Source organism: Eptatretus burgeri, chromosome 13 (genome assembly GCF_056783735.1).
Source record: "Eptatretus burgeri isolate ZD-2024b chromosome 13, Ebu_testis_v1, whole genome shotgun sequence".
NCBI classification, from domain to species: Eukaryota; Metazoa; Chordata; class Myxini; order Myxiniformes; family Myxinidae; genus Eptatretus; species Eptatretus burgeri.
The window spans coordinates 79,195,180-79,208,159 of record NC_140973.1 but is presented as its reverse complement, the minus strand read 5'-3'; the positions used below and the strand labels follow the sequence as shown (position 1 = coordinate 79,208,159).

General features: G+C 46.2%; 1 protein-coding gene across 1 annotated transcript in view; it reads right to left on the bottom strand.

Annotated features, from left to right (window-relative positions):
* Positions 1–12,980, bottom strand: part of SKAP2 (src kinase associated phosphoprotein 2) — a 252,492-nt gene that overhangs the window by 234,469 nt on the left and 5,043 nt on the right. The gene's annotated exons all lie outside the window — the stretch shown is intronic.

Below are 12,980 nucleotides of genomic sequence, written 5' to 3'. Positions count from 1 at the left end.
CCAACTGACTATCCAGTTATGGCATCAGATGCACACCTGTGACTTCATCTGTGGATGGACTTGGGTGAGGGGTGGGCACAGCAACAGCTGAATAGCTGTACCTCCGTAAATGATGCAACCAGCATTAAGGTGCTGCATAATGGAAAGATGAATTACGGTTAATATATAATGATAAAAAAAAATTTTTTCCTGCAGTCATGAAAGGAGTCATGACCAAAAAAATTTAAATGCAAAAGCAAATTTCGCTTTTCAACTCGTTTTGTGTAACGCCTGAAGTCTTAATCATGCTTTGATGACGTCACAGAAATATTCTCAACAGGTGGTGTTTTTGTTTTGAATTTCATTTTGGGGAAAAAGTCAAAAATATCCAAAGGAAATAAATTACCACTTTTGTAAATAGTGGCTAAATTAATTGATTAGTGAAGCCAGGTCTTCTTTTATTCCCATGTTATTGTGTGGTTGGCCAGGTGGGGAGGGGGGGGGTACCAAGTCTTTCACGAACTGACTGGCCAGGACTGACGTTCGACTAATGTGAGGGAAGGAATTGCTAATCTGGCCAAGGTGCCAGCGATCGTTCACCTACTCTTGACAAAGGACATTGTGGGATAATTAACATCCACCAACTAATATCAGCAGACGGGACACAATTTAACACCCATCCGAGGGGCAGCACCCACATTGATAAATCACCATACCTGTGAAACACCTTGACAGTTTATAGCTTGGTCAGGATTCAAACCCAGGCTAGTGACAGCTTAGAGATGAGTGTGGACAGAAGCAAAGTCGATTCCTGTGCAGTATTTAACTTATAAACCTTTTAAAAATCGACCATGGCGAGGTGTATTGCGCCGCTAAGATAACTAATTATGACCGAAATGATCCCTGCGTTAACAAGGCAAACAAACCCCGAAACGTCCATTGTGAGATCGCCAGTCAGGCTGCGTTTCCACTCTCATTAGGCACCCGGGGGTCGATGTCCGAATGGCCTCTGTGGATCGTTCCAGGAGCCAAATAATCGCAGATCAGCGAGGCGGAGACGCAATCGCTCCATCGAACGCTGTCACGGCGTTGCCGTGTTGCCGTTGAGGTCAGGTCACCAAACGTCATACCTGGACTTACACAGTCACATTAGGCCTTTCGTTCGGCAGCATGCTTCAAGAATTGATAATGGCGATTCAAATGTTGCATCCTCCAGAAATTTTGCTTGCACATCTATCCGACTGGACCGAATACAACAGAATGCATCAACAACGATAAGGGCGCTCGGTAAAGCGCATACCTCCACCCAGATCCGGATTCGGATCTTCACCAAAATCAAGTCAATTCGTCATCACACACCCAACCTGCCAACCAAGTATCATCTGAATCCGTCCATAACTTTTTGAGATATCCTGCGCACAAACAAACAGCCAGACAGGCATGAAAACATATTACCTCCTTCAACCTTTGGCAGCGGAGGTAATGAGCTTTTCCCAGAGCCTCGACATTTGTTCAAGAAAATGCACAAGTCACGCACATGTGCCAAGAGCGAGTGGAACTGGGGGTTTATATTGAGCTTTTGAACAAGAAACAGCAGTAGTACAGCAGTAGGACAGCAGTCCATCAGGATTATATAGCATTTGTCCAGATATTGTCTTGGAGAGGTTAAGTGGATATATAAGATTTTAAAATCTCACCATGAAAGTCCCAGGGATTAAAAGATGCTTCTCAAAGAACGTTCATGTTTGCACTTTCCAGTTGAGTGGAGCTTTCTATAAAGGAGTACAAGAGTGTGGATCCTCCAACTTGCTTGTTTTATTTTTACCTCCATCACCAAAAGTGGACGGAGCTGGTTATGCTTTCACCCATCTGTCTGTCCGTCTGTTTGTTTGTTTGTCTGTCTGTGAGCAGGATATCTCAAAAAGTTATGGACGGATTCAGATGAAACTTGGTGGACAGGTTGGGTGTGTGACAAGGAAGAATTGATTCGATTTTAGTGATGATCTGGATCCAGATCCAGGGTACCGATCCAGATACGATAATTATTTAATTTTCAAGTGATTCCCTAGCGAGGGAGAGCGGGCTGACCCAAGGGGTTGACCAAGGATGAAGCCATGACAAAGGATATAATTAAATAAGAATGTAAATGATTTTCAAAAGGGGTGTTTTAATTAACCCAAACACCTAATGTTCACTCATGCACTCCCTTGGGGTTCTCTTAGTATGCATGCAAAGTTTCAGGCTGCTAGGTTTCATGGTTTTGGAGTTATGGAGGTGACACAATGACACACCACACACCACACACCACACACACACTAGTATAGATTGATGCTTTGAATGATTTCCTCAATATATGGGTTTGAATTTGATGTAATCGATTGGTTGCTTGTAGTAAATATTAATAACTATAAATTTTTCTGTGGATTTCTTGACTGTCTCTCTGATACTCATTTGAAGGAACTTAGAGAGCAAACAACAAAATGGTAAGTGCTGATGGCCAAGTTAGTCCATAGTGGCTTGGACCAAAGAGTTAGTCCATTGAAGTTTGGACCAAAGAGTTAGTCCATTGAAGCTTTGACCAAAGAGTTAGTCCATTGAAGCTTGGACCAAAGAGTTAGTCCATTGAAGCTTGGACCAAAGAGTTAGTCCATTGAAGCTTAGACCAAAGAGTTAGTCCAAGTTAGCTTGGACCAAAGAGTTAGTCCAAGTTAGTCCATTGAAACTTGGACCAAAGAATTAGTCTATTGAAGCTTGGACCAAAGAGTTAGTCCAAGTTAGTCCATTGTAACTTGGACCAAAGAATTAGTCCATTGAAGTTTGGACCAAAGAGTTAGTCCAAGTTAGTCCATTGAAGCTTGGACTCCGTAGTAACTTTATGAAGTGTGTTTTATGTCAAAAACATACCAAAATATAAAAAGCTTATTAGTGGGGCAACTTAGCTAAATATAGCATAACAATTGTGCATTTTGTGAGGAAAGCACCAAATTTGGCACACTAGTAGCATATCATATTATGAACAGATTTGGATATTGGGCCATCTCAAAATTTTTGATGGCAGTGGAAAATGGCTGCCACAGCCATCAGCGGCTGAATTTGAGATGGCCCAATATCCAAATCTGTTCATAATATGTGAGGCTACTAGTGTGCCAAATTTGGTGCTTTCCTCACAAAACGCACAATTGTTATGCTAAGTTGTCCCACTATATGTCTATCTGCCACAACAAATGGACAGTTCGAACAGTTTGACAGCTGCAACCAAAGTAAGGAAAAATTATGTATGTTTGTTGGTGTACGATTAATGAGTTCAGTGACTTGGGTGAACTAGGCCTGCAAGATATCAAGTAATCCTTCACTATTGAAGTGCTTTCATGAGTATACAAGCAAAACAATCCTATCTCATATCGAATCACCTCCAACAATGCACACAGTTAAGGAACTGCTTGATGAACACACAAAAACTTCAATCTGCAGGCCCATAAGATCCAGCACACCAACATTTGACTGGAAAAACCAATGTATTGTATGCCTGAAAATGTGGCATCATAAGGATAACACACGACACAAGATGATGACATATGAATGAGCTGAACAGCTGAAAACTGTGGCCCATGACAGAGCTGATGATGATGTGCTGCATAGAAGAAAAAAAAAAAAAGGAAGATTTGATAGCCAGAGAAGCTGTCTGCTATTCTGCATGTCTCTCTTCTTGTATCAATAAAACTAACATGGAGGGGATGCTACAAACATCAACAACACCCTCCACTCAAGTCATTACATGAGAGAGCTTTCTACGAGCTAATTCCACACATCGAGAAGGATGTTTTTAACAAGAAAGCACTTATATTGCCCGATATGCTTGTCAGGTACAAAAGTTTACCACCAGAAGAAGCATACAGGCAAAGCTCCATCAGTCAGAAACTGTAAGCACAACAAACAGAACACGATGGAGATGTCGTAACAATCCAGGCCCAGAATGGCCAGGGTCTGTCTAATATCGTCCTTGACAACAATAACACTTGCTGATGCTCTTAAAGCTGCTAAATGAGATTAAACATCAATGAAAACGTCAAAGATCGAATTGGTCTTGATATCAACAGGTCATGAAAACCAGTCAAATGACCAAACTATATTGCATCAGGCTGCAACTATTTTGCGAAGCCAAATAGCCTCTGTTGACCAGACAGATAATTACCCAGACAAAGTTAGTCTCCAGGTTTCAGCTAACTTTGTGCCACCATTACTTGCAAAATTCATGCCACAGCTCATAGATTCAAGTGCATACTAATCTGCAAGATGTGAGCTGTCAGCCAAGCCGTGATCTCCAATGAAGAAGCCTGTCTCTGGCCGAGTATGTACTTTTCAACAGTAGAAACATATTAACACCGTTACACATGAGCCAATGTGTACAGCGACACTATGACTACAGATCTACCAATGTTATGGATACACTACACAGTCACGGATTTTGCATGAGCAATGATGAGCTTTGAAAGTTCATGACGAGTGCTGCACATCCCAAGTGGGATCATTTCACTTCAACATGGTGGACAGTTGTTCCATGAAGGTGATAACTACATAAACATAAATGCTGAGATGAATGATGGAAAACATACGTTTCATTATATGACGAGAGTAGTCTTTCAAGAGCAATCCACCACTAATCAGTGGCCTGAGTGTCGAAGAGGTATCAAACGTAGGTCCCATAACGAGCACCACTGATCTCAGTCGGTTCATCCCCGTCACTGCAAGACTGGCTTTGAGAGCCAAGCACGTGGACCGAGTGGAAAGGGTTAAAATGTGATGTGTCGTGATGATGAAACAAAGAATTTTCACTGGTGAAGAGTATGCTTACTTTGTATTGGTGATTTAGTGTGTATATGTGTATAAATGCCATGGCAGGGAGGGACCCACAAGTGGCGTGTACTGCAGGTGTCGGTAAAGATGAATGGCAGATGGGGAGAGAACATTGCATGTAAGGTCTGTGAGTGGGGAAGAAGGGCATGATGAGGCTCTCGGAGAGAGCAAGGACTGCTGTTGTTTCACCCGTTAGCCCAGTATGCAACCGAGAGTGGAGAACTGCCAGGCAGAGGCTTGGATCGGTCGGCCATGGGGCAGAGGACCCATGACAACCATGTGTAGGCCAAGAAGTGCCATATGGATGATCCCCTCTGGTGGAGTGTACAGCAATGGAAGCTCTTGTGTTGCTGGGGGGTGGGAAGTAAAGGGAGGGGCCTGAGGAAATCATTGATTGGGGATTTTGATTTACTGTGGGCACCCACACACTGCTACACCCCCACTGCCAGTTTGAGGCAGCCTGGTGTTGGCTCAGTGGTTAGGGTGGCGGCTTGGGATCCTAGGGTCCTGAGTTCAAGCCCCGTCGGCCGCTGAATGAATACACCAGGGGGTTGACTCAGCCTGTCATCTTTCCAAGGTCGGCGAAATGAGTACCAGTTCCAGTGTGTGAACTGGTAGAGGGGCACTGCATCAGCGACACAGTCACGCTTCAAGAAATGATAGCTACCCCGGCAGCTAAGCTGCCATACGACCACCACCACCAGTTTGAGGCCACACCTGCAGGTAATTGAGATGTCATGACCTTGCCTTGCAGGGAATGAATATGATTATGGAAATGTTTATTGGTTGTGCTGTGTTGTGTAAATGGGAATGCTCCACTCAATCCCACATGACTCGATGTGTGCTATGGAGGACAGTTAGCCCATCAAATTGGCTGGGTAGCTTTGAAATTGGGTATTTGGGCCCAGCTGACAGCTGGAGCAGGTGACATCCAATGGGATACGTGGTCAGTAGATGGGTTTATGTTTTTGATTGGATAAGTGAAATTGTCTGATAAGGTAGGTCTGCCTGTGTTATGTTTTGATTTTTCCGTCTTCTCTCTCCACCCTTAGAACTTTATCTTGAACAGAGGGCAGCAGATGGAAAATTGAAGAATTGTGCATGCTGTATATAAGGATTTTGTACATTGATGATCATTGTGAATTTTATTTTTTGGGAATACAGACAGTATGATAAGAAGGCCAAGCAAGGTAGCTGCGGTTCCTCCCACATCCCTCTTTAATTTAATAGATAAGTTAATTAGGTGTGTGACAGTAAGTGCTGAGGCTGGAGTATGGGGTTACTGATGGAGAACCATGGCAGGAGCCTAAGGTTCTGGGGAGTGGGCTGTGTTATGTGGATGAGTGGAGGTTGGGGGGGGGGAGGGATCCATAGATTGCAGTAAGAATAGCAGATGTATGACTGCGTAGTTTAGATTACTCTTGTAACAGGGAAAATGTCAGAATAAGTTGTCTTCTCAAACTTGCACCAAGGAGGCAGTGAATGTTAACTTTCAGACACTATAGAATAAGTTGGTTGTGTAAAACCTCACATTTTTGAGCAAGACAGGGTGAAGACATCAGCACAAAGGCATAACCGGAAAGCACATTGTGCTTTTCAGGACACATTTCAGCTTCAGGACACAGAGTCCTATTTTAATTTAACTCCTCAGGTTTTAATTTAAATTCATCAAGCAAGTCAAAAGTTACAAGTTGCACCGTCTCAACCGAAAATGCAAGACAGTATGTTTCTTACATACATGTTCACCAAAAACTACAGTGGAAGCCAATGTTTTTGAGGTCAAAGTCAAAGAATTGTCAATTTCCATCCGATTGACTTGAAATTTGAGTAAGGTTGGCATATTGGGTCACTGAAGCCTATTGCTTTTGATGTCAAAAGGTCAAGGTCACCTAAGATAAGAATAAAAATTCTTCAGCCATTTCGTCTTGTTCAGCATACGGAAGAAGAAAAAGTCTGAGTACAAAGCGGATGTGAATGGACTTTCATTTTCAGATGTTTTCTAGTTTTAAAATGTGAACAAAATGGGCTATTTGGGGGGGGGGGGGGTGAAGGCAGTCTGTGGGCAAAACGCTAGCTCGCTCCAATGCACATCATTGGTAAATCATCCATAAATGCACAAAATTTACATTTTTTTATTCCTAATTACTAATATTTATTCTTATTTTTTCTGTTTTTTTGTATACCTTGTCGAGGCTCGTATGAGAGGTGACACACAACGCACAACAAGGGGGGCATGAGACAAGAGGGCGGGAGTCGGAAGGACAAAACAGTGGGGAACAGAGACATTAAGAGATCTGTGGAAGGGAGAGGAATGGGGTGGAGAACATGGGAATACAAAATAGACATTACAGGGACTTTCAGGAAGGAAAGCAGGGAATTTGAAGGAGGTGAGTTTGGGTTGGATTAACTGGGGTGGAAAAGATCGTGGTTTTTGATGGGGGAAGACAACAGGTGGTGGTAAACAGGTGTTTAGACAGAAAGACCACTGACCTGCCTGCAGTGAGAGAGTGAGAGGCCCAAGGACTCAGCCTCATCGCGGGAGATGCCAATGATCCGAAATGCCTTGGTTTCCACAGCGTGAAGGCGAGAAAGGTGGGAGGCAGGAGCACCAGCCCAGGGGGGAGAGCAGTACTCCATCAGGCTGCGGATGAAAGCTTTGTCTGTGGTTAGGAGCTCAGGTAAGCCTGGTGTTGGCTTAGTGGTTAGGGTGGCGGCTTGGTATTCTATGGTCCTGAGTTCAAGCCCCGTTGGGCCGCTGAATTAATATACCAGGAGGTTGACTCAGCCTGTCATCCTTCCGAGGTCGGCAAAATGAGAACCAGTGCACTGGTAAGGGGGACATTGCATCAGCGGCACAGCCGCGTCCCAACCAATGATGCAACCAGGGGGAGGGGGGGGAGAGAGAGAGAGAGAGAGAGAGAGAGAGAGAGAGAGAGAGAGAGAGAGAGAGAGAGAGAGAGAGAGAGAGAGAGAGAGAGAGAGAGAGAGAGAGAGAGAGAGAGAGAGAGAGAGAGAGAGAGAGAGAGAGAGAGAGAGAGAGAGAGAGAGAGAGAGAGAGAGAGAGAGAGAGAGAGAGAGAGAGAGAGAGAGAGAGAGAGAGAGAGAGAGAGAGAGAGAGAGAGAGAGAGAGAGAGAGAGAGAGAGAGAGAGAGAGAGAGAGAGAGAGAGAGAGAGAGAGAGAGAGAGAGAGAGAGAGAGAGAGAGAGAGAGAGAGAGAGAGAGAGAGAGAGAGAGAGAGAGAGAGAGAGAGAGAGAGAGAGAGAGAGAGAGAGAGAGAGAGAGAGAGAGAGAGAGAGAGAGAGAGAGAGAGAGAGAGAGAGAGAGAGAGAGAGAGAGAGAGAGAGAGAGAGAGAGAGAGAGAGAGAGAGAGAGAGAGAGAGAGAGAGAGAGAGAGAGAGAGAGAGAGAGAGAGAGAGAGAGAGAGAGAGAGAGAGAGAGAGAGAGAGAGAGAGAGAGAGAGAGAGAGAGAGAGAGAGAGAGAGAGAGAGAGAGAGAGAGAGAGAGAGAGAGAGAGAGAGAGAGAGAGAGAGAGAGGAGCTCAGGTGGGCCGAGGAAGGACTTTGCACGATGGAAGATTCACAGTCGGCGACTGGCTTTGGAGGCCAGGTTTGAAATGTGGCTTTCCCAGGAATGATCATGGTAGATCGTGAGATCCAGAAGCTTGAAAGAAAGGAATTCTTCCAGAGGAGTGTTGAGAAAGTGCATGGGGTGGGGGGGTTCTAAATGGTCCTTTTGGAGAGATACAGTGAGAGTGTGAGATTTGTCTGGATTGAAACACATGTTCCACATGTTGGACCAGTTTGCGATGTTATTTAGATCTGCAGTAAGCGAATAAGCTACTGCATATGCCAGTCTGAGGGATGACAGATGGTACGGCAGAGGGTGGAGTCATCAGCAAAGAGATAAATAGGATTTTCCAGAGAGTCGGAGAGATCATTGATGAAAACCAGAAAAAGAACAGGGCCCAGAACGCTACCTTGAGGAACTCCAACCTGGAAAGGAAGAGGGGATGAAAGAACTCCATTTTGGGCCACAAGTTGACTGCGACAGCAGAGGAAGTCTGCGAGCCATGAGTGGAGATGGCCTTGGATACCATAGGAAGAGAATTTGGTGAGCAGGGCAGGATGCCAGAACTTGTCAAAAGCACGCGATATGTCAAGGGATATGGCTCTGATTTCATGTCTGGCATTGAGGACCTCCATCCATTGTTGGGAGAGCAGAAGCAGCATATGCAGAGTAGAGTGACCTGGTCTGAAACCAAATTGATGATCGGAAATCAGGCCATTGGAGAAGAGGAAGAATTTGATGTCTGAAGCGATGATGCATAACCTTGCTGATGATTGGGAGAAGGTTGATTGGTATGTCGCTGCAGGGATCTGTTTTTGCATCTTTTATGCAGGGCAGTAATGTCTGCTGATTTCCAAGCAGATGGCAGATGACCTTGAGCAAATGAGAGGGTGAATAGAACAGAGAGAGGGTGAGGAAGAGCAGAGGATAAGGTTTTTAGGATACGTGGGCTGATGCCGTCTGGACCGGTTGCAGACTCTGAGTCGAGGTTTGACAGCAAGCCCTCCACTTTGTCAGAAGAAGAGGACACAGAGTCCAGGGACAGTTGGGTGCGACAGGGTAAGGTGGGTACAGAAAGCGATGGGTTTTGGACGCAAGATTTCGATGAAAACACCGAGTTTAGGTATCGAGCCTTTTCACGTGCGGTATCAGCAGTGCGGTCATTTGAGGTAATGGAGGGGATGGAGGGGGAACATACACCAGAAACAGATTTGATTAGATGCCACCAGGATTTGGAGGAGGGAGAGAGGTTTGAAAGTTCAGACTTGAGCTGAGAAAGATGTTGTTTTCTTGCTCTCTTGAGGGTATATACACACTTGTTCCGAGCTTTATGGAAGGAACTGAGATTACCCTCAGTTGGGTTTTCTTTCCATGAGGCAAAGGCAAGTTGTTTCAGGACAACTGCCTCGCCACAAGCTTCAGTGAAACAAGGGCGGGAGGAAAGGTAGGACAACTGAAGATGACAGGGGATAAATCTGTGCATGAGGGAGAGCAAGTTTCTTTGAAAGAATTCCCAGGATGAGTTGATGTTGGAGAAAGTAGCGATAGGAGACCAGTCAATAAGTTTGATGGCTGCTTGGAGACCCTGCCAGTCGGCTTGAGTGAAATGCCAGACTCGACGGCGCTGAGGTGGTTCTCTGATAATAGACAGAGAGATGTCCACTTTGACAAGCACGTGGTCAGAAGATCCGATTGGAGCGGAGGAAGAACAGCAGATGTTTTCCGGGAAATTTGTTAAAATCAGATCCAGAAAAGATAGAATACCATTGGTTGAGATCAGAGTCAAGAAGTTGACCAATTGAGTCAGTCCCAATGAGTTGCAGAAAGCTTTTGCTGAAGTGCCATGACAGGTGAGAGAGGTACCCACACCGAGCCAACTGGCATGATGACGAGAGAGTTTCAGTGAGAAGGTAGAAGTTGGTCCATGTTTTCGGATAGTGAGTTGTAGATGGAGTCATCACTGTTTGGTGGACAGTACAGTACATATATAAACATGAGGTGTGAGTGGAGGGTACGAAGTAGCCAGAGGTATTCCTGGAGGTATGGGTGAGTGAGGGCACTGCATGGAGAGTGAGGAATAGAGTCTTTGATGAAGAGAGCAACACCTCCACCAGAACGAGGCTCAAGTCTGTCATTCCGGAGGAAGAAGTAACCAGGGAGAGATACTTGGGAGTCAGAGACGTCTTGAGGGAGGAAAGTTTCTGTTGGGCAGATTATGTCTGGTTTGTCAGTGGCAACCTGGATGGAGAGATCTGAAAGGTTTGAGCGAAGGCCCCGGATATTTGAGGTCCACACTGTTAATGAAGAGGGAGGAGAGGAGGCTTTGAGTGCAGGAAGTGGGAGGGGAGGGGGAGGGTAGAACAAGGGAGGAGGGGGGGAAGGTAAGGAGGGTTGTCGAAAAAGTATGGGGGATTGCAGAATAGCGAGAGTCGGGGGCCGGATGAGGAGGAGAAATGGCTCTGTGGTGTTGAGGGAGAGAGGAGGAAAGAGAGGGGGCAGAAGGTAGTTGAGGATTTGAGGAGGTGGAATGATGAGATGGAGGTGACAGGGCAGTGGAAGGAGACACCATTGTGGACGAGAGGGGGGGTGCAACTTTGAGAAGGGTGAGTGAGGGGGGTGAATGGAGGGAGAAAGGTGAGGGGGGAGTTTTTGAGAGAGGTGAGATGGGGGCTTGGAGGGAGAAGAGTGTGATTGTTGCTTTGAGAGGGAGGGGTGAGAGGGGTGAGTTGGCACTGAAGTTGGAAAATAAGAATAGTTGATGGAAAGTGAACACTCAGAGCAAACTGGGGTTTTAAAAAGTTTTAGGTCAGATATGCGATTTATATTAACACATTTCTTGATGGATGCAATGATGGCGAATTCAGAGAATGGAGAGAAGAAATACTGTTACAATTGGATTTTTTCAGCAAGGTATGAAGGAGAGGTCGAATTGAGAGCAGTCTGTTTAAATCAGTCTGTTTTTAAATCTTGTCAGGTCAGGTCAGGTCAGGTTCGATCTGTGACCTGCTACAGGTACCATGTAAACCTGTACTAACCTGTTCCATGGTCGGGTTGTCAGCGACTAAACCGTCTCCCCCACCAGGTTTTCTGGTGAGGAGGGTGTTTGGATATGGACACCCAGCAGGATTAAAAACAAAACCTGTCAAAGGGCGGAGGAGCTCCTTGTGAGCCAACGGCCATCCATATCTAGTGCCCAACTGTGTCTGCGGACGTCCTCCTGCAGTTGGGGTCACTTCTTATTAGGAGGTTGGTGGCAGGATTTGCACTCCGGCCACCGTAAAACCCTTCATTCCGCAAAACGCAAAAACGCAAAAAAATCTGAAAACCCACTCCGTGGGAGTACCTCCTGTGCAGCTTCCCTTCGCAGGGCAGCTCACCGGATGACGGGATTGGGGCAAAGCCTTCGGGACCCCCAATCGTTGATAGGAGGGAAACCACGGGGTAACATCCCTGGGTCAGATTGCGGGAGAGTGTGTCGGAGTGGTGCTGAGGTGTCGTCCACCAGACGGCGGTCTCCTTGGGTTAACCTGAGGCGGTCCCTTCGGGTGGGTGCCTGGAATGTCCTATCCCTAAGAGAGGATGATCACCTGTCTCTGTTATCATCTGAGCTCAAGCGTTTGGACATCGGGATTGCAGCTCTCTCTGAGGTTCGGAGACCGGATTGCGGCGAGATAATGGTGGGTGGTTACACCTACTATTGGTCTGGTCGCTCTGATGGTTACCATACCCAAGGAGTTGCTGTAGCTGTGTCCAATAAGCTGACCCCAATGATAATTGAGGTAACACCGGTCAACGAGCGTATTATGAGATTAAGGATTCGTCACGCCTTAGGTGTCATTTCCCTGGTCTCTGTTTATGCTCCGACTGAGGTGAGTGATCTCACCGTGAAGGATGCATTCTATGCCACACTCGAGTCTGTGGTTGATCAGTGCCCCAGACGAGATACACTTCTAGTCTTGGGGGATTTCAATGCATCGACTGGAACGGATAGGGATGGTTATGAGGTGTGTGTTGGTCCCCATGGGTCAGGAACTATGAACCAGAATAGCACTAAGTTCCTTGACTTTGCAAGAAGTCATGGACTTAGGGTGGCTGGTTCATGGTTTCAGCGCCCACAAGCTCATCGCTGGACTTGGTATTCCAACGCTGGCGGTGTGGCAAAGGAGATTGACCATGTCCTCATTGACGGTCGTTGGAGGATGATCCAGAACTGCAGGGTCTACCGGAGTGCTCAGTTCCTCAATACTGACCACAGGCTTGTTGTAGCAACTCTAAAGCTGCACCTTAAATCCTGGAGAATGGTACCATCCCAGCCGAGGCTGGATGTTGCCAAGCTCAGGGATGAGAGAGTAGCTGAGGAGTTTGCAAACAGGCTGAGTGGACACTTGGGGGTCTGGGTGCTTTGGGGGTCCTGAAGAGTTGTGGAGCGCCTTCAAGACCACCGTCCTTGATGTTGCCGGTGGATGCCTTGGAGCTCACCGCAGGGCAAAGAAGAATTTTGTCTCTCAAGGGACACTGGATACCATTGACCAGAGTCGCAGGGCCAGGCTGAATGGCAGAGCTGAGCTGTTCAGGGAGCT